Below are 19,047 nucleotides of genomic sequence, written 5' to 3'. Positions count from 1 at the left end.
TATGTGTGTATATATTTAATTAGAATTAACAAAATATATTCTTGTCACGTTTGTAGAAAGATATTACAATTTAAATACTTGAAAGAAACGTATAATCAAAATAAATAATTTTAAAAAAATAAATTAAACAAATATATAAATACGTATAAACACGTTAGATGTAATTAAAAGTTACATGGCTCCACATTTCAAGTCATTATACAGCGTTATACGTACTTAACGAGAAATAGAAGACTTTTTCGCATAAAAAAATCTGATAACCGCATAATTCGAATTGGTAATTAAAATTCCTCGAAATTCAATTCAGCCGTGATTGAAGCTCATCGGCGAGGCTAGTTAAATACTTCTCCAATCCTTGATTAAAAGCTTTTCTCGTCTGGTTAATCCAGTGGAAAGTGTCGCGTGGCCAACAATGGCACGCTTAATACAGCTGTGCGAAACTGTTAATTAAAGTTAATGCATGCGATCCGCCATTATTATCTCGCGTCAGCTGGCCAGCCTGACCAGGATATGCTTACAGCCTGCCGCCTGCTTCTATCGGCTGATTCGAACCCTTTCTCCTCTCTCTCTCTCTCTCTCTCTCTCTCTCTCTCTCTCTCTCGTTACCTTTCTTCTCGCCGCGACGAGTTCTTGCGCGAATCGGGGGACGACTGGCGTGCCCTCCGGATAGAAACTTAATCTTCTACGATGAACGTTCTTGCGTTCTGGAGAGCAGCTTCTAGGGACTGCTTATTGTACGATACGCGTGTGTATGGATAATGTGTAGTGGTCGATTTGATGAAGCGATATTTGGCAGATACTTCGGTGTGGATTGTTTGAAGGGGTTGGTTTTGTTGGCGAGAGTATACAAATTGGAGTTTGATATCGAAATGTATAGTCTTGGAGGAGTCTACGTCGGAAGCGAAATAGCGGAGGTGCTGGATGAATCATGGAAGACAGATTGGAAGACTGGAAGGCTGAAGAGGAAGGGTTTTGTTTTTAATAAATAAATATACGCATCAATTTTTATCAAGAATGAAAAGTTTTAGGTAGATAAGGAATTGTGACTTGTATTATTTATAGATAAAACTTCATCGATATATATATATATATCGAAATAAATTCTCTTAATGTCTTTATAGAAATAGTCTTGATAGAAAAACATGAGTCTTATTGAATCGAGAAGACGAATCCTCCGCGACAGTTCCCATCTTCTCCCCATTAATTGTTTCTCTGGTAACACGTCACTCATACGATTTCCTTCGATTCCCCCTTCAGAAGTCAACCAATAATTCATTGCCTGGATTCGATCTTTCACCATCCGAATTGATCTATAACATCCCTCCGACTTGAAATCATCTTCTATCTATAAAAACATTCTTTTTTTTTCGATCGTGACACGGCTGTTTTTAGCTGTTTTGTAGATAACGAATATCGTATTCTTTTTTAAGTAATATTAAAACTCTTCTACTCGATCTACTCAAATAAATTATGAGAAATATACAAAAATAAAAAATAAGAAGTTAAGATTCCAAAGTGTAAATATATATATATATATCGAAATTTTGAAATTTTATACGTCTTTTAATTCTAGTTTGAATATAACTAGAAAGCTCTATATGTGCTTTCGTAGGGATCTCATTAATTAAATTTTTCATCGCATCAAGCGATAAATAAAACCTTACACTTTTACACGTTTCTAAACGTTGGATTAAAAAAAATTTTCTACAACAAAAGAGAACGTTATAACATTTTAAACGGGCGACTTTGCATTTTTAATGATTGCGCCCGTAAAAAATACGAATTTGCGAAAGCATCCGCTTTAATTATCGTTCATCATCCCCCCCCGCCAAGCTGAAAGGAAGTGCGATGAAAAAATTTTTTCCCACAAGAAAATAAAAATCCCTGTTGTATGGGGTTAAAGTACATTCACCCCGACATGTGGAGGGCCTTTGTTGCAGTTTCAAGCGTAAATCACGGGGAAACGGAAGAGTCTTGGCGACACGAGCCGCGAACAACAGCCGTTGTTCACAACACCGGTTGCAAGGATCGAGGCGAACGTTGTGAGCCGGGGCGATAGTCGAGGATGTACCTTCCGCGAGTCTGCTTCTCGTCCGTGTTACGATACGATCTATTTCTCGAGTATAATAACGCCATTATCCCGGCGGCGCGTGTTTCCTCGTCGCATGGCCGCGCGACGCTTTCACCGAAACGCGGCCGATTAACGAGCGGAGCCTCGGCCGGAAACCGAGGATAACGGCCGTTGTATTTCGCGGGCTAAGTGTTTGGAAGCGTGCGCGGAATTCGGAAATTGTTTCCTTCCTGTTTGGCTTGGCTTATGGGTCTACCCGGAAGTTGATTCATATATTAAGAGAGTTAATGGTGGAGAATTTTTAAGATATTGTCCGGCTAGGAAATTCAGAATCTGAGTTGGTTAATAATTGATTATCGTTGAATAAGAATAATAATTAAGAAGGGTATAAAGAATAATTTGACTCGAATTAGGTCTGAGGCTATTTAATTTGCTATTTGATTTTATTTGATAATGGAAATGAATTTGGGAAAATTTCAGTTTGATTATTTGATTTTGAAATTAATTTATTATCAATTGAAGCAAAAATAATTCTAAAAATAATTTAGGTTGATCATATTTAATTTTGAAGTTAAAATTGTTTTATTATCGATTCTTACTTGGTTTCGTTGGATAGGTTTCGTATGAATAATTGAAAATAATTGAAATCAATTTATTTAATTTTGGAGTTATTTTGATATTTTTGACTTTGATCAAATAACATTAGGGATATATTTGTAATTTTACTAATATCGATTGATTTCGTGGGTTAAAATATAACTGATATGGAATATAAACGATTTAGAATTGATATTATTTCTTCATTGTCAATCGAAATAATTCTAATTCAGTTATTCAATTTTGAATTATCATCAATTGGTATCGTTAGAATAAAGATGCAGCATAATTTCACCACTTAATTTTTTTTAAGTTATTTTATTTCAATACATTACAAAATGTATAATAGAATTTTAATTACCTTACACCTTGTAAGACAGAATTTTAAAGATAGTAATAAATTAATATCGCGTTTAATTACATCGCACGTAATTACACGCTATTACATTATGAATTATGGCACGTGACTACAAGATATATTTCCATCATGCTAAAAAATAATGAAAAACGAAATTTTAGAATAATGTGAAAAATACGTGACATACGCATAACGATACGCATAATGATGTTATAATAGCTCGATTGTGATTGTAATTTATTTCCAACAGATTTAAAACTACGATAATGCGTCGGCTCATATTCTACAAAGTCACGCAACAGCATACGTAATATCGTGTGACGTGTTATTAATGTGTTCCTCAATTATCTCAATTATCTTTGAATTCATCTCGAAGAATATTCGACTATTCAATATCTTGATTGCTATCGAAGAAACTTTCTACGTGGAGATAAAGAGAACGAATAAGCATTTTCAAAATTCCCGAAGGAAAAATTTCAAGGAAAGTGAGCGGAAGTAAAAATTCGTCTTCGAAACGAACGCGATTAAAAACTTGACAAACGAGATCGAGAATTGACCCGTTTTATCGCCAGGGGCACAAAGAGGGGGAATATTCGTCGCGGGATGTACAAAGGAATCCTCGTGGCCGCTGGTTATGGCAACATTAAGCCGCTCGATAAACGCATTACGAGCGAAGAGAGTATGGTAACCAATCGAGTTAACATCCCGGTCATCCGTCGCGCAGCTCGAGTTCCGGCGACAGCGGAGACGCGAAACTCGCAGTCGTTCCGCTCTGCCACGAATTGAATTAAAAGTTTGGTGGTGGGCCGGCTGTCCGCCATGTTAAAGGCGAATGCACCGGCTCAGTCAGCATTTTAATAGGCTATTTCAGTCAGCGTTTTAACGGCACGTGTGTGGAAAACTCGCGATAGCCAGTGCTAGTGGATTATTCGATGAATCGTCTATGTGAAATCTTCTTCATTGTCGCGTATAATCGTTGAAACGATATTACTCTACCAAAAATTTTCCATAATATTCGCGTATTTTATTTCATTTCTCGTTAATGCCAAGGTGACGTACATGGCACCTTAAAAGAGAAAATTACGGTTAGCATAATTGATATATTTAAAAAGGATCAAAAGAAGTTGATGAATAGTCAAGTTGTTCGTTTTAGCCTCGATTCGTTTATTTATTTTTTACGTTATGAATCACTTAGTGCAAAAATGGTTTAAATTAAAAGTAGATAATTACTAGATGATAGGAGATGAAGAGATTTGGTAATGCAATAATATTAAAAAGTGTCTACTAAAAGTGTCTTTTATATAAACTATTATTAATATCTATTATGTAAGGTTATATCACGAGGTGGATAATATTTTTTCTGGAAAATTAAAATACATAATCAATTTTTCTGTGGATGGTTTTTATTATCAGACTTACTCAAAAAAGAAATACGTTTAAGTATTATTTTTATTATACTTTTATTACTTGCTTACCAAATCGATAAAGAAAAATGAATAAACGTGACTCACATCGAGACGTGAAAAATTTTATTATGAATCTAAATCGAAAAATAAAAAAATAATAACGAGCATGATTATAAAAAGAGAGATATATATTATACATTACACGTTTTATAACTATTTGCTTACATTTTTTATTCATTTATTTATTTACACTATCACTCATCTTCCTCGTATTCCTAAAAAAAAAAGGATCAAAGCAGCAAGAACACCAACCCTTCCCTTCCATACAATGCTCTTTAAATCTAAACATCATAAAGATTCCTACGCGCATATTTCCCTGAAATACACCATGGAAACATACATTATACAGCTTGTAAAGAAAGCCAAAACCTTCCACCCCCGACATCCATCCCACACTAATCTCCTTCTTCAAAAATAACAAAGTGCAGGCGCTTCCTCCCGACGCGCTCAAGAAAGAGAGAGAGAGAGAGAGAGAGAGACAGAACTACTCCTCTCCCAGAGGAGAGTTTATCGTCTCGGCGCGTCTGGGGCGCGCGTACCTGGCGCGTTATCGTCGCGATACTCGGCCGGAGTGGACGAAAGAAGAGCTACAGGAACGCTCATACTCCTCTCGAAGAAGCCGGTTCCCTCGTCGTCGTTCCACGCGATAACCGCTTATCGATTTGCGGTTGCCTCGAACGCGGGCCGAACAATCTGACGAGCGCGAGGCATGCGCCGGCTACCAACCCGATTCGATAGCGCATCCGAGTTCCATGGAACGTCCGCTTATGCACGGCCCCGGAAGCGCGACCGAACGAGCGTACCACGCGTGAACGCGGATCACCGCGGATTCTGCCTCCTGTTCCGCCGGACGCATTCGTTGGATTCTGCCGATCGAGTTCCGAAGTCGTTTTCGAATCGGTCGTTTGGGATCGGTTTTAGGGGAATTTCCTGAGTAATTTCGGGGCTGGGATGGGACGGGATTCACGAGAGGAGCGTAAGTTGTGGAGTGGGTTTTAATGAAAATTTGGCGTTTTAACCTTGTGTATAGGGATGATTTAGGATGTTTTGAATTCTTAATTAGGTGATCAATATCTGTGCTTTGTTACGTGGAATAGATATGTTTTAAGTAATGATATCTTTGGATTGTTTCACACGTTTAAAATTTTTTCGATGTTTTAGGCTTTTTTTTGGGAAATTTTGAAAAGAATTTATAGAAAAATAGAATTGGTAAGATTGCTTTAGAACACAATTTATGATACGGTATAATTATAGTTTCGTTGATATGTGAATGAAGAAAAATGACACTGATTTGGATATTTAATATTCCAAGATAAAAGAAAATGTGTGCAGCAAAATATTTTTGCTTCAATTAAAATTATACGACGCTCGATTGCATTGCACCCATAATGCGTGTATAAAAATTAGATAAAACCGAGAAATCTGTTGTTAATAAAATTCAAAGTGAGAAAATTCTATTACTACGAAGACAGGTGAAAAAGTCTAAAGTGGTTTCAGCGATTGTGATCAAAGGTATTTGGTGTTTCCAGAGTTACCGATACAGAGTAACGTATTCACAGGATGTAACCGTGGTCCGGCATTCTTACTGTTTGTGCTTGCTACCGCAACAGGCGATTAGCGTAAATATACTATCCTTCCCACGAGCCATTAAGTAAGAGGGCCAATAAAGATACCTCCGCGAAAGTGCTGTAACGCGGTTTGATACGTTATCATAACTTCAGCCGAGTTCGTAGCCGGCAGCGAGGACATGGACGTGAAGTTACAGCTTCATAAAATGCGTACGGTCATCATGATTTCGAAAGGCTCTCTCGTGCGTTTCGATAACGATTGTCCTTGCTCAGTGAGTGCCGATGTGAATTCTTTCTCGGCCAATAAATTATTCGCCAAGGATTGTCCTTGCTAAATTTACATAAGCAATCTCTTTTCAGATGTAAAAATTTCAAAGAACTCGGAGAGACCGTTTATTTATTATAAGGTTATCGAGATTTTATCAAGGATTTAATCCTTGATAATAACAATTATATTTAATAAATGCGATATAAACGGATTCTTAATTTTTCTTTCTTTCAAGGATTAATAATCGTCTTTGTTGCATAGATATACACGAATTTACCAACGATTTTAATTTAATTCCAAGGTTTAATCCTTTCACTTGCATCCTTCAATATCTCTTTCGATAATATCTCTTGATATTCAAACATAATTGGGAGAATTAATATTCAAGAGCGATTAGAACTAATCTGTTTTCATAACAATATAAACGTCTCTCCTCACCATAACAATGGAAATAAAATTTAACTTGAGATCGATATATATATATATATATTTACAACTTTCATTGAAAATAAACGTAATAATTTTCTTCAAAATATAATATAATAATAATTAATCTAAAAAATTTCTTCATTCGAATTTCAATCTTCTAGAGAATTTCTTTTTATTCTAAGACTAGAATAGAAATTCTAAAAAGTATAATTTCCAAGTGATATCGATATTATTAAAATTTAATTCTCAACTGTCGCTTCCTTCCCTAACAATTTTCAATTCATATTTTCTTCCCAACTACTCCCATTCCAAGAAACATCAAAGCAACCAAGAGAGTATCCTCGAGGCTGGGGTCAGTCGAAACAAGTCACCGCGGCCAGTCATTACAGTTAATAAGCCCCCCCAGCCTTAAATAACGCCAGACCATTGCCGCAGATGACAGTTATGACAGGCACGACCCATTGTTCCCCGGGTACCAGTAATTATTGGACTCGGTGGCCGCGTTACGCGGCCGTGGTTGGTACCAACAGAGTGCAACAGGGACGGATAGAAAGCTCACCTATCCGCGGCATTTCAACTGACACAGAGTCCCAGATAAGGGGCGGAGAGGCGGAGGTGTACTTCATGCGCCATTTAGAAGGGTAATGAAAAGACCGGCGTCGGATATGACGGGGGAGAGTAATTGCGTGTACAACCGAGGACGTTGGTACTCTCGTCCTTCCCGGCACTCGGCGTCGACGTCTTTCCGACGGCGTTCAGACGATCCATCCACGTCCTTCCGCTTATCCCGCAGGCCGCCTCATTGACATGGGCCTGCCGACGACAACGTCGCTTACTCTAATTTCATCGTTGGACCGTTTGGCATCCCCGTGGACGGACCACGCGCCCCGTTTGATCCCTCGTAAGCGTCACCCAGACGCTTAGGAATGCCTGGACGCGACGTAGCCGGTGCATTTAACGTTCACGATCGACGATGGAACGCCGGGCGACGTTTACTGATACGAACCGGGTTCCTGAAATGGATTCTGGAATTTTAACTCATACCTGATGCCGGCCGGGGGCTAAATTGGATTCTATGATAATTTTAGCGCGCAGTTTTAGATAGAAGAATTAAATTTGGACGTATAGAGCAGTCTTGTTTAATAGATCGATTTAATGAAGCGATTGTTAAACCTGATGGAATTATATATTGTTTTGCTCTATGATAATTTTAGCGTGAATATTGGGCTAAAATTTGGAAATTTGAAGCTTGAAATAATTAAATAATCGAGAAAATTTTACGATAGAATAAATAGTTCGTCGAGATCTGGGAGAAGATAATTAAAAAATAATTTAATTCTTTGACAATCGAAAATCGAGATCTTATATGTATTATTAAATTTTAATTGATTCGAAATGAAATTAGAAATTAGATGACTCTTAAATAATAATGAAATTATACTTTCATTTTTCCATTATAAGTTTATACAGTTATATCTGTAATATCAACTGTTCAGAAACAGGGTAAGAGTAAAAGCAATATTGAAGAGTGTGACTATGACATTTATGAAACCTCTATTTGAAGTGGAAGGTAAACGATGTATAAACGTTACATGCCAAATGAGCATAACCAATTAAGAATGTTTTATTTCCCGACTGACGTATTATTTTTGTGAACCTCGAATTGAAATATCTTTTCGAAAACACGTTACCGATAATTAAAGACAACATCCATTTCTTAAATTCACGCACAGCTCATAAAATTGTACTACAATAATACAGTAATTCTTTCTCCAATCAATAATCTCTCGAGAGAAACAATTACGAATTCGCCACGTAGCAACGATATTCCTTCCAGCCTTGGTAAACTGTCGATTCTTATACTTTCAGATCAGCCGAATCCCTAGATGGGTACCGTTAAAGAAATCCTCCTTCCGCAATTCTAACCCCCGTGTCCGGCGGTCAGTCAACGGCCAGCTATATTTTCGAAGCTTCCTTTCACCGTGGCCCACGGTATTTGAACGCAGAGAAAGGAGAGCGATGGAGAGAGAGAGAGAGAGAGAGAGAGAGAGAGAAAACGTGGACGTGGTACGGAAGAGGAAGCACGACGACGAAAAGAAGGGTGGTCGAAGAAAGAGGATCGAACGGAGGAGTAGTCGGAGGGAGTCTGGTCAATGCTCGCGAAAATTGGCTTCTAAATCTTGCCGCCGGAATGAGTAGCGCACCCCCTGGTGGCTGGCTCGCCCCTCTCCACTCCACGATCCTTTCCGTCGAAAGGTGGAGGATGGAATGAGAAACTGCTGCGGTTTGGATGGGGTAGGCGAGGTGGGAGGCCATTGTCGACTACGTGGGGGCTTATGGGTCCCCACGAAAATCCGCGAGGCAACGGACTTCCATAAGTTGCGTTCAATGGGACATTGGTATAAAGAGAGGGTAGAACGTGTTTCTGCATCTTTTGAATACGGTTTTGTCTTTGGGGGATCATTTCGTGTTGCAATTTTTCTCATCATCTGTCGACGTTGGTGACCCTTCTTCTCGTAATTCCTGTAACCATAAGAAATATCGTTTCCTTGATATTTCGCCTGTATGTTCGATTAAGAAGAGAATTTTTAACGGTAAACATAATAATAATAGTTTTCTCACTTGAAATATATTATTTGATATTTTTTATTTTTTAGGATATATTGAATCGAGTGCTTTAAAACTTCAATATATTTCCAAATATTAGATAAGAATAATGATACATCTTATCTAAACTAATTATCAATACTAAATTTCTGCTGATTTTCTTTTGTATAAAATGATCTTGTACGTGTTAAAAATTAAATATATGAATTATCTCATTCAAGATATCACAGTTTCTCTGTTTTCTTTTCCAGTTTGTCCATTTAAAACTTAATAAACGATTTGCGTATATTATTTGATCAAGAAGCAATTTACCGATATTCAGTATTCACACAAAAAACTATCCTCAAGAAAATCCATTACTCTAAAACGTCTCCAAACATCACCAACCTTCCTGTAAATTATTCCAGAGACACCAATGATCCAATCGTTTCAACTTCCATCCACGTCCAATAATCGGAAGGAAAGTACAGTTGGAGTTGATGAATCACCCGTGGCACGTCAACCAACCAGCTGGTGTAAGGATCTCCTCGGAAAATTCGACACTCTCTGAGAAAAAAAAACGAACGTATAAAAGAACGAGCCACGAGAATAGGAAAAAAAGATAAGAGAAAAATACACACCCTCGGTTGAATACAAATCTATGCTCCTCTCGTGGAATGAGCCAACCAGGTATCCCTCCGATTCTCTGAAGGAAAAATCCTCGCGTCGAATATTCCTCGTCCATCGATTTCACTATCTGGTGACGGTTATCGCGCCAGGAAGCGTCTCGTTCGTCGCAAACACGCACGTGCGTGGCCCACGTGCAGTCTGGGGACGACTAACGCTGCAAACACGAAACGCTGCCGGGTGTGGTCCTGGCCAGGCGAAACGTGATCCCCGTGGTAAACCGCTGTTTACCAAGAACGAGAGAGAGAGAGGTGTACCTCCTCCCCCGAGAAACACCGATTCTCGCCAGCTTGATCGATGCCCACGTTAATCTGTCCTTAAGACGCCTCTACGCCGTCCTTCCTTCCGGCTATCTGCGTACAGAAGGCCGTTATTTCCGGCTGGAAGGTATCCTTGAACGTTTTCGAGCAAACATACCGTCGCGTCGAGGTGCGATAATGAGGGACCGCTTCCCGTTTTGGAATCGAGGATTGGTTTTTTGGGGGAAACTTTTCGAGGAGATATTTGGGGATAGATAAAGTTGATGAAGTGTGTATGTGTGTGTGGGAATTCTTCGAAGTGGGGAGGGTTTATTCGTCCTCGGATTTGGACGAGGATGTTTACTGAATGCTGATGGTGAGGGAGGTTTGGATGTAAGATGTATTGGGAATTGGAATTTTTGTGTGCTTTGTTCCTTTGGTTTATGTATGATTCCTTATTTATAATTATTTTGTATATTTAATTCTTTTAGGGTTGTCAAACAAATATTACATGCTCACTTTCATTGTTTTCAAAATTGTTTTATAAATTCAATTGGAATTTAAAAAACAAAATAATTTTAACAAATTTATATAAAATAGATAAAGAAATAATGAGAAATCATTGATTACTTTATTTTTATAAAAAACGAATCGCGTAAAATTATTTCTTCAAAAAGAGATATAAAAAAATCGCAATCGTTAACTCGACTAGGATAACAAAGAAAGAGAAATTTCGCCAGGATGGTGGATCGAGTGGGCTCTCGATCGACCGCTTTTCACAGGCAGGAAGCTGCCTGTTTGTTGTCTTAGGTCGAGTTCGAATGAAACGCGAGCGTCCCGATGCCGACTCCGTTTGGAATACCGCTGTTCGATCCTAAAGAAACATACGAGGCGCCAGCAGTTACGAACGGGTTATGGGAAAACAATGGTTTCCGGGTGGCATACGAGCACCTGCGACTTCCAGCTACCGCCCTCGCCTCCCCATCGTCAACGACAATTTATTTCCTTCCTCTAATTAACCGAAGAACTACGATATCGCAGTTACACGATTCTTTTTTTCATCCAAATTGATTTAATTGCATCGTTTTCGAGAACGTGAATTAATCGCTGACCACGAAGTGAGAAAATCAAATGGAAGATTAACTTAACTTCCTATAATTGGTTAGCGATGGATCCGATGAAACACAATAGTATTGAAATAAAGAAAGAAAAAAAAAAAAAGGATTGAAAAATTCAAAAGTTGTAACTTTCACGAATTCATATTCTGTACGAAATCTTGATTCGATGAATCGGTTTCTCGAGGCATTTAAAATAACAAAACGTTCAATGAATCGTGATAAATTAAAAGGGGAAAAAATTGGAAAGTTTAAAAGTTACGTAAAAGCCGCTGTAACTTTCACGGAGTACAATCTGCGCGAAACCTCGACGTAACTCGATTAATCCACGAGAATCAATTTCTCGAGGCGTGAAGTTTTCGAAATCGTTAAATCAATTCCGCCGATTATTAACACCGTGTCATTCGATAAACCATCGATCGAAGGCCACAGGCCTTACCGATAAATTCCTGGCGCGCGCCAACTTCCACGGTCCGCGAGCAATCGATTACCCAATATCGTCTTTCACAACCCGGAGGTCTGGCCCCTCGCTCGTACGGACGTTGACACAACACGGCTACTACACAGTTGTACAACTCGAGAAGATAATATTACGTATCGGGGATGCTATAGAGGTCATCTTTACATACGGAGGCCTGACAGCTGCGTAATCGATGCGACCGCGACTACCATGGAAACCATAGTTTTCCAAACCGTAGACACAACTTTCTCCTCAACTACTACCACACTCTAGATAGACCCTCTGTAGGCACCGGCGTTGCGCGTTTACCAACGTTGATCGTTTTATCTTTCGGTGTTTCGGGAAGCGAGATCCCGCTCCGAAAGGAAAAACTCGAAACGAGAATTCGCCTGGGGACGAACTTTTCGCCAATCTAACGAAGCCACTCGGTTAAGCCGATTACTTTCGTCGGAACCCCGGGAAACTCATCCGTTACATGCCGCGCGATAAACAGAAACTTCTCCTCCGGGCGAGGACTCGATAAATCAATTAATTTACCCTGGCCGAATAATCGAATAACAGGGCGTACAGGTGGCTGGCTGTGCCAAAACTTCGTTTGTTCCTTTATTTTTTTTTTTATTTTAAATCCAACGTCTTCCTACGATCATTTCAATATATGTCGATTGTTCGAAATATAATCGATCTATGCATGCCCGAGTACTTGAGAATCGAGTGATTTTTCGAATTGAAATTTGACTTGTTATTTAGTTTCGTTATTAGAAACGTAATAAAAATACCTTCTTTATGCAAGTGCAGTAGATATTAAGTAGAGTTGATGATTATAGATAACGATTAGAAATTAATTTAAGTTAATTCGTGAATAAATAAAATAGCATTTGTAGAGAGCTATTTCAGACTGTTCAATTTACAAATTCCAAAATTCTGATCATCACAAGAATTTCGAATCTAGAAAGGCTTATCTGCAAAGATCTCCAAGATATTCATATTTCCGGACAACTAAAGACACAGGAAACAATGATCAGACGAAAGAGAAGCCAATCTCCTTGGTCCGTGGAATAAAAGATCTTCTTCGCAAGATCTCTTATTACTCGAAGTCTGGAAAGACTGTCGAAAGTAGAACTTCGACGAAAAGGACCGAGCAATCGGAGCACTAGCGACGAGTTTACGTGGCGCATGAAACCAGTCTCCATCTCGAATTACAACACTCGTTACCACAGCCGTCTCGAGTTCTGGAGCGCACTTTTAATGAGTTTCCTGGCCCATGGTCAATTAGGCCCAAATTCGAAGGCCCGTGGATCCTCCATCAATCGACGACGTGGAACGAGGAAGTTTTCACCCCATGGAAACGGGGGTGTTTACATCCACATGATTCTACATGTTTATGACACTCTTCGAAGAAAACGACGTTGCGTGAAAATAGCTTTTATCACAGTGGTTCTCAACTCTTTTTTTTAAAAATTAACTTTCTTTTATAATTTACGATCCCAATTATGGAAAAATATTTCTCTTTTTATAGAGAAATCTTTTATCGAAGAAGGATCAATTTATTAAGAAATATACACCTTCTTAATATAAATTTTTATTTACGTTATATATGGATTCTTGAGATTCTCAATATAGAATGAACAAATATTTTGTAACAAATTTCTAATCTTTCGTAACGTGCAACTTTCTTTTCATAATCAATTTTTATATGTAAAACACGTACAATATTTTATTTGTAAAAGTGAATCAAAGAGTCTGATGCACTGAAAATAGAAAAAATATTAAAAAATCCCATAACAAATATTTAATATAAATATATTGCAGGTTGGGAATCAATGCTCTATCAGAATCTTCAGAGAGACATTTCAGTTTCGCGAAGTTGTTGGAGATTTTTATTGCGCTCGTGTGCACACCGATGAGCCCTCCACAGCGTTAAGTGGGACTTCAGAAACGAGCTGTAAACGTTCGCCAATCCCGAACCCCCTTTTATTTGGGGCGCGAAGATTCATGGCGAATGTTTTCGAACTGTCGCTTAGCCGACACGCTTTATCGTTATTGTATATATTTCCTGATGTGTCATCCTCTGATTCACTAGGGTTGCTTCACCCTGGGTGGGAAGTAGTTTCTGAGTTGATGATTCTTGCAGTTTTGAAAGTAATTCAGATGAAAGTAATGAAAGTAATTTTCATCATTTGAATTGATAGATACCGAATTGAAGATGACTTTGCTTTGATATCAACGTGACATAATTATTTTAAAAACATTTTATAATTTTTAACAAGATCCTTTTATTTAAAGGTAAAAATGTTTTTATCCTTTTACGTCGAATTTCCGTTTATGTTTAAATTTTAAAGCTTCGAAACTTGTGAATTAATAAAATTTACACAACAACTTGCTTTAAAAGAATAGTAATTTTAAATTGACGAGTTAAGTATACACAGATTAATTAGTTTCATTTTATTCAAATCTCTCCCTGTCATCCGAGATTTAAAATTCATACAAATGTGATAACTGTGTTCCGCATTATTTTCTATAAGAACTGTGAAAATTGAAGTATCGTGTCACACGAAAATCGTTCCAATTTTTCCCCTGTCATACGAATCTTCGTGTAATGCGAGTACCGTGTTATTCGAGAGTTCATAGTTCGAAACGTATATCTCGAACGTTCCATAGAATTACCCGTGTTAAATACCTCGATCATTTTCAATAATCATAGATCACCACGATTGCCATTTAACCTTTTAGTCTGTACCACCGTGTGCCCTCAGAACCACCCTTGAAACCGCAATCTCTCAAACCGTGGAAAATGCAAAATCTGGTACACTGAAGGATTCCTCTGAATTGCAAACGATCACGCATCTCCATTTATCCATGCGTCTGATCGCGGAATTCGTGGTTGGCCAAAAAATGTTGGCCAGGCCACAGAGTAGAAGAGAATGTTTCCATTCGATTACACTGCTAATTGTACGAAAATGATCGATCCTTAAAGCAAATTCATACAGTCAGTTCTTCTTTATTTACTCTTTTTTATAATTTTTTATAATTTCATTCTTCTGGATTCTACTGATCGAAATGAATATGAAATACATATACCATTTATTATAATTGCAAATATTTATAAATTTGTAAATATTTGTAAATTTCTGTACATTCAAATTTTTTATAAGTGTTGTATGTATTTATATTTGTTGTTTCTACTTATATTTTTGTGTCTATAAAAATTTGATACGAAAATGAAACATAGAATTTGAGAAACACTTTAATAAAAAGAAAAATAGTATATGCAAATAATTTTATACTCTAACGATATTTATCAATTCTATATTAATCCATGATCCATATAATGTCATGTAACCAATTAATGTAAATCGTTTGATTATTCTATTCAACGAATAATTCTCAAACAATCTACTCAACACGTAATTTATTAATTTTGCAAAATGATCCATGCTATTCGAGAGCTAAGAGAAAATTAAGCATTTCAAAAACGTCAATAAAAAATAAACCAAACCGAAATCTCCGTTCTCAAATCTCGATCATTTTGCGTGGAAACGACAAAAATAATTTTATAGCCAATCCGATATACATAAAAAAATTAATCTACATAATATCCGAAAACGCGAATCATCCCCCATTTCGCCTTCAGAACGATTCATATATCCAATTCCAATCCCCTTTGCCGGAAACTTTTCCATTTCCGTATTAGCCACAGCGACGTTTTGTTTAAACACGGGTTAAGCCGGCGTCCCGTCGACTGGACGCCGCGGAAACTGTCTGGTTTCGAGGGAAAATGCCGCGTGAAAACTTTTCCTCCCCCCCGTTGGCCGAGAGAAAAAGAGAGAGAGCTGCCTCCTGGTTTCTCTCTCTCTCTCTTTCTCTCGTTCCTTCCTTACCCCGTGCAGGAGGGTTAGATGGAGCCGAGTAATGAGCTTCCCGGGCCGCTTGTAACGAGCAAAAACTTATCGTCACTCTCCCTCCTGATTTACTCGACCTGCCACGTCGTTAGTTGTACTGCCTCCATCCACCCGATCCTCTTCGACAGTAACTGCGCTAGGCGTCCTAAAGTCTTCGACGTATTCTGGATCCGACAAGCATCGAGACGTCGATTCGTTCTTTGCTCTCTTTTCACGAGTTTTTTGCACGCCGATTCTTTGAAAACACGCGACGTTTTTTTCGTTGGAAGATGGTATCGATGATCACGGTTTTTGGACGATCGAACGAGCAATGGCGGCTGGTTGATTGATACCCTCGAGCGAGATCGAGCAGATTTTTCGTGAGATCTTTCGTAAAGATGTTCTCCCAAGTTGTGCGTTCGAGAAAATTTTTGTTCAATTTGTCAGAATGAAATATTTGGTAATTTTCAAAATTCTGCAAGGAGCAACTCTTTAAATTTTGTGTATTTTTTAACCTTGCATTTCGCACGTTAATTTACAATTAATTGTAAGATTTGTGAGAAAATAAAAAATGTGTTTACAATTACATTAAATCTTGGTATCGTTTCTTTGTAATCAACAATGAGATATTTCATTTGTCTTCGTTCTATCTAGGGTCGAGATATCTGGCGTTATGTTATCTTCGCTATGACACGAGATATCTTACTCGAATCATCGCATCGAACAACGTTTCATCGCGAGACGAGGCCTGTTCGAATGGAAAAATGCAAAAATGGGAGCATATTTATTTCGCCGTATCTAATCCTTCAAGAATGTTTCTCATTTGAAGATTATATTCCGTTGATGATTCCACGAAAAGTCACTTTTTTCGAAGAGACCAACGTTCGAGATGTCAGCACAAGAATCTGACCCTGTTCCTTTCTCAGAAACGGACATCGATAACCCTGTTACGAGAGGTCCTCCTCGCGATGGCCTCGGCTATGCGATAGTTTCAACTTGCTTGGCTATTTATTGAACCAAGAAGTGAAACAATGATCGTAAATAACGAACAGATAAGTTCCTATACTAATTGGTGACGGATGCTAAGCCGTGCAATCGCTTGTCCTACCATGCCGTTTACGACGTTTTTATTACCGATAAAACGTTCCTTTTTTCGTGGAAAATCTTTCTTCGTAATCGTCGCTGAAATTCATTTATATCCTCCGATATATATAAACGAAAAATAAGAGAGAAAGAGGAAAGATCGAGAGAGGATCAATGAGAAATGCGTAAGTGTGCATTCTTGGAAACGAGGATCGGGGAGTGGAGATAGCCTGAAAAGATTACTGATGAGAGTCAATAGGCGCATAGAGAAAGAATTAGATAGGGAAAAGATCGAAGGAGGAACGTTAGGGATTTGGGACTCGAATCACGGGAATGCCTCTGAATGCCTCCCTTTCTCGTGAAGGGGAACAATGTTCATTAATAAAAAAGTCGGAACAGGGGATGCTCCTATTGGGTTTACGTCGTCGCGCCACTTTTTTACCCGGAACATCATTCACTCCCTGTCGCAGAGCAATTCGAAAGAATATTTACGGTCGCATGCTTTGCATTTTAAAGAAAAAAAAATTTACGAAAAAGAGATAATTTTGTAATAAATTATCGGGTATTATCTGTTTTTGAAGACGTTAAAGAAGTTTCGAATACATTGTGATGCTTGAATCGAATTAAACCGAAGATACGAAGAAGGAACTGGAAAAATTTAAAGATTGTTAAATTAATTTTGAAAAAGATAGGAAGACAAATGGAATAATAAGGATATTGAAGAATCTAAGATCAACATCGAGGACATTAAGTTAATTTCATATTTCAGACTTAGAGTTTTTATCAATGAAAAATCGGTCACGATTTTAAACTCTTGAAAAAAAGATTAAGAGTAATGATACGACGATTAAGAGTGATGATAATACTTCACTAGTGAAAGTGAAAAATTAGGAGTTAGCGGTGATGTAATATAATTGAGAAACTTATCGTTTTGGAGATTACGTATGCAGTTAAAAATATGGGCTTCAAGAGCAGTAAGAAATATTTGTAAAAATATATTACAAATTTACACGCTTCCAAGAAATAATGACACATCCTAGAACTTCTAGTGTCAACGAAAATTCCACGTCACAATTAACGAAACGAATGCATTTTAAAATAAACGAAGATCGATAGAGGCGTGGTCCATATTCCCTTCTGGTTGCTGGAAAAATTAGTGGACCCCTCTTTCTTTAGTTCCATTCCATCTTTTTTGGAAACAGGCGCACGCCGCCCATGATCCGTGAGTTATTTAACTCGTTTGTCTTAATGAGAGTTATTTGATCCCTCGTGTCGAATTGGCGCTGCAGGAGACTCGTAACGCAATAAAGCAAAAAGCTAATGGCGCTCGTTACCGCATTGTTAGGTGATAAAGATCTACACAATGCATAAGGCGTCACGGACGCGCTCGTTTTCGAATGCGTTTCTGCCGTCGACACGTGTTCCGACTCTTCGTTACCCTAATTGCGTAAATTGAGCGCAATCTGTCAGGATGCATCGGGCGTCGCCCTCGAATCGTTTCTTGATAGTTTTGCCACGCTCCGCGCCACGGTTCACGGAATCGCTCTCCTCCTTTCCGCGGCTCTGGATGGAAATGGGACGCCTCTCCTCCGGCTGATTCCATTTAACAATAGGAATGTCTCGCGGATTCAATCAGCGGAGATTCTCGGCAAAATTTTGTACAACTTTGTCGCATTCTCGCTGAAATTTCGCGACAATATAAATATAACGAGAGAATCAAACGTAAGTATTACACTTTGGAGGAAAAGAATTCATTTGGTAAATATTGTATTAAATAGATTAAATAAATATAAATTGTAAGCAAGTAGGGAAGCTCTTCTCTAACTTAAATTCTTCTCTTCCTTTCACGCTTGATGATTGCGTTTCTTTTATATATTTCTTTTATAATATTATTAAACAAGAATTTAATTTCGAAACAATTAAAAAATCAAATATCCCAAACTTTTTTAAAAATTCCTCATTTCATAATCCACGAAATGAAAATTAAATCTTTCAAATCTTTATATAAAAGTCACAGATAAACATACACTATTCGATCATGAATAATTCAAGCAGAGAGTCGTACAACTCGTGATATTTCATATTTCCGAGAACTCGTATATATTCATATTCATTCGAATAAATTCTTGAAATCTTAAATATCATTCGTAAAAACACGATTATTCCTAGCCGAGGTATCGCATCCTTCAAAATTGTTCAATCGTAATAACTCAAAAAAGTTCGACGCATACAAGTCCTTCCC

At 38.0% G+C, this 19,047-nt stretch overlaps 1 long non-coding RNA gene across 1 annotated transcript in view; it reads right to left on the bottom strand.

The window, feature by feature from the left end:
- Positions 1 to 8,170: 8,170 nt before the first annotated feature.
- Positions 8,171 to 19,047, bottom strand: part of LOC105735554 (uncharacterized) — a 46,946-nt gene continuing 36,069 nt past the window's right edge. Inside the window, exons 3-5 of the long non-coding RNA XR_015292639.1 lie at positions 9,985 to 10,383; positions 9,752 to 9,910; positions 8,171 to 9,280 (exon numbers count right to left, since the gene is read on the bottom strand). This is a non-coding gene — a long non-coding RNA (uncharacterized LOC105735554). The remainder of the gene's footprint in view (positions 9,281 to 9,751; positions 9,911 to 9,984; positions 10,384 to 19,047) is intronic.

This window comes from Apis florea, unplaced genomic scaffold, assembly GCF_048593485.1.
Source record: "Apis florea isolate Af1SG1 unplaced genomic scaffold, ASM4859348v1 contig_3176_pilon, whole genome shotgun sequence".
NCBI lineage: Eukaryota > Metazoa > Arthropoda > Insecta > Hymenoptera > Apidae > Apis > Apis florea.
The sequence above is the reverse complement of the archived record's forward strand: the minus strand, read 5'-3'. Positions and strand labels throughout refer to the sequence as shown.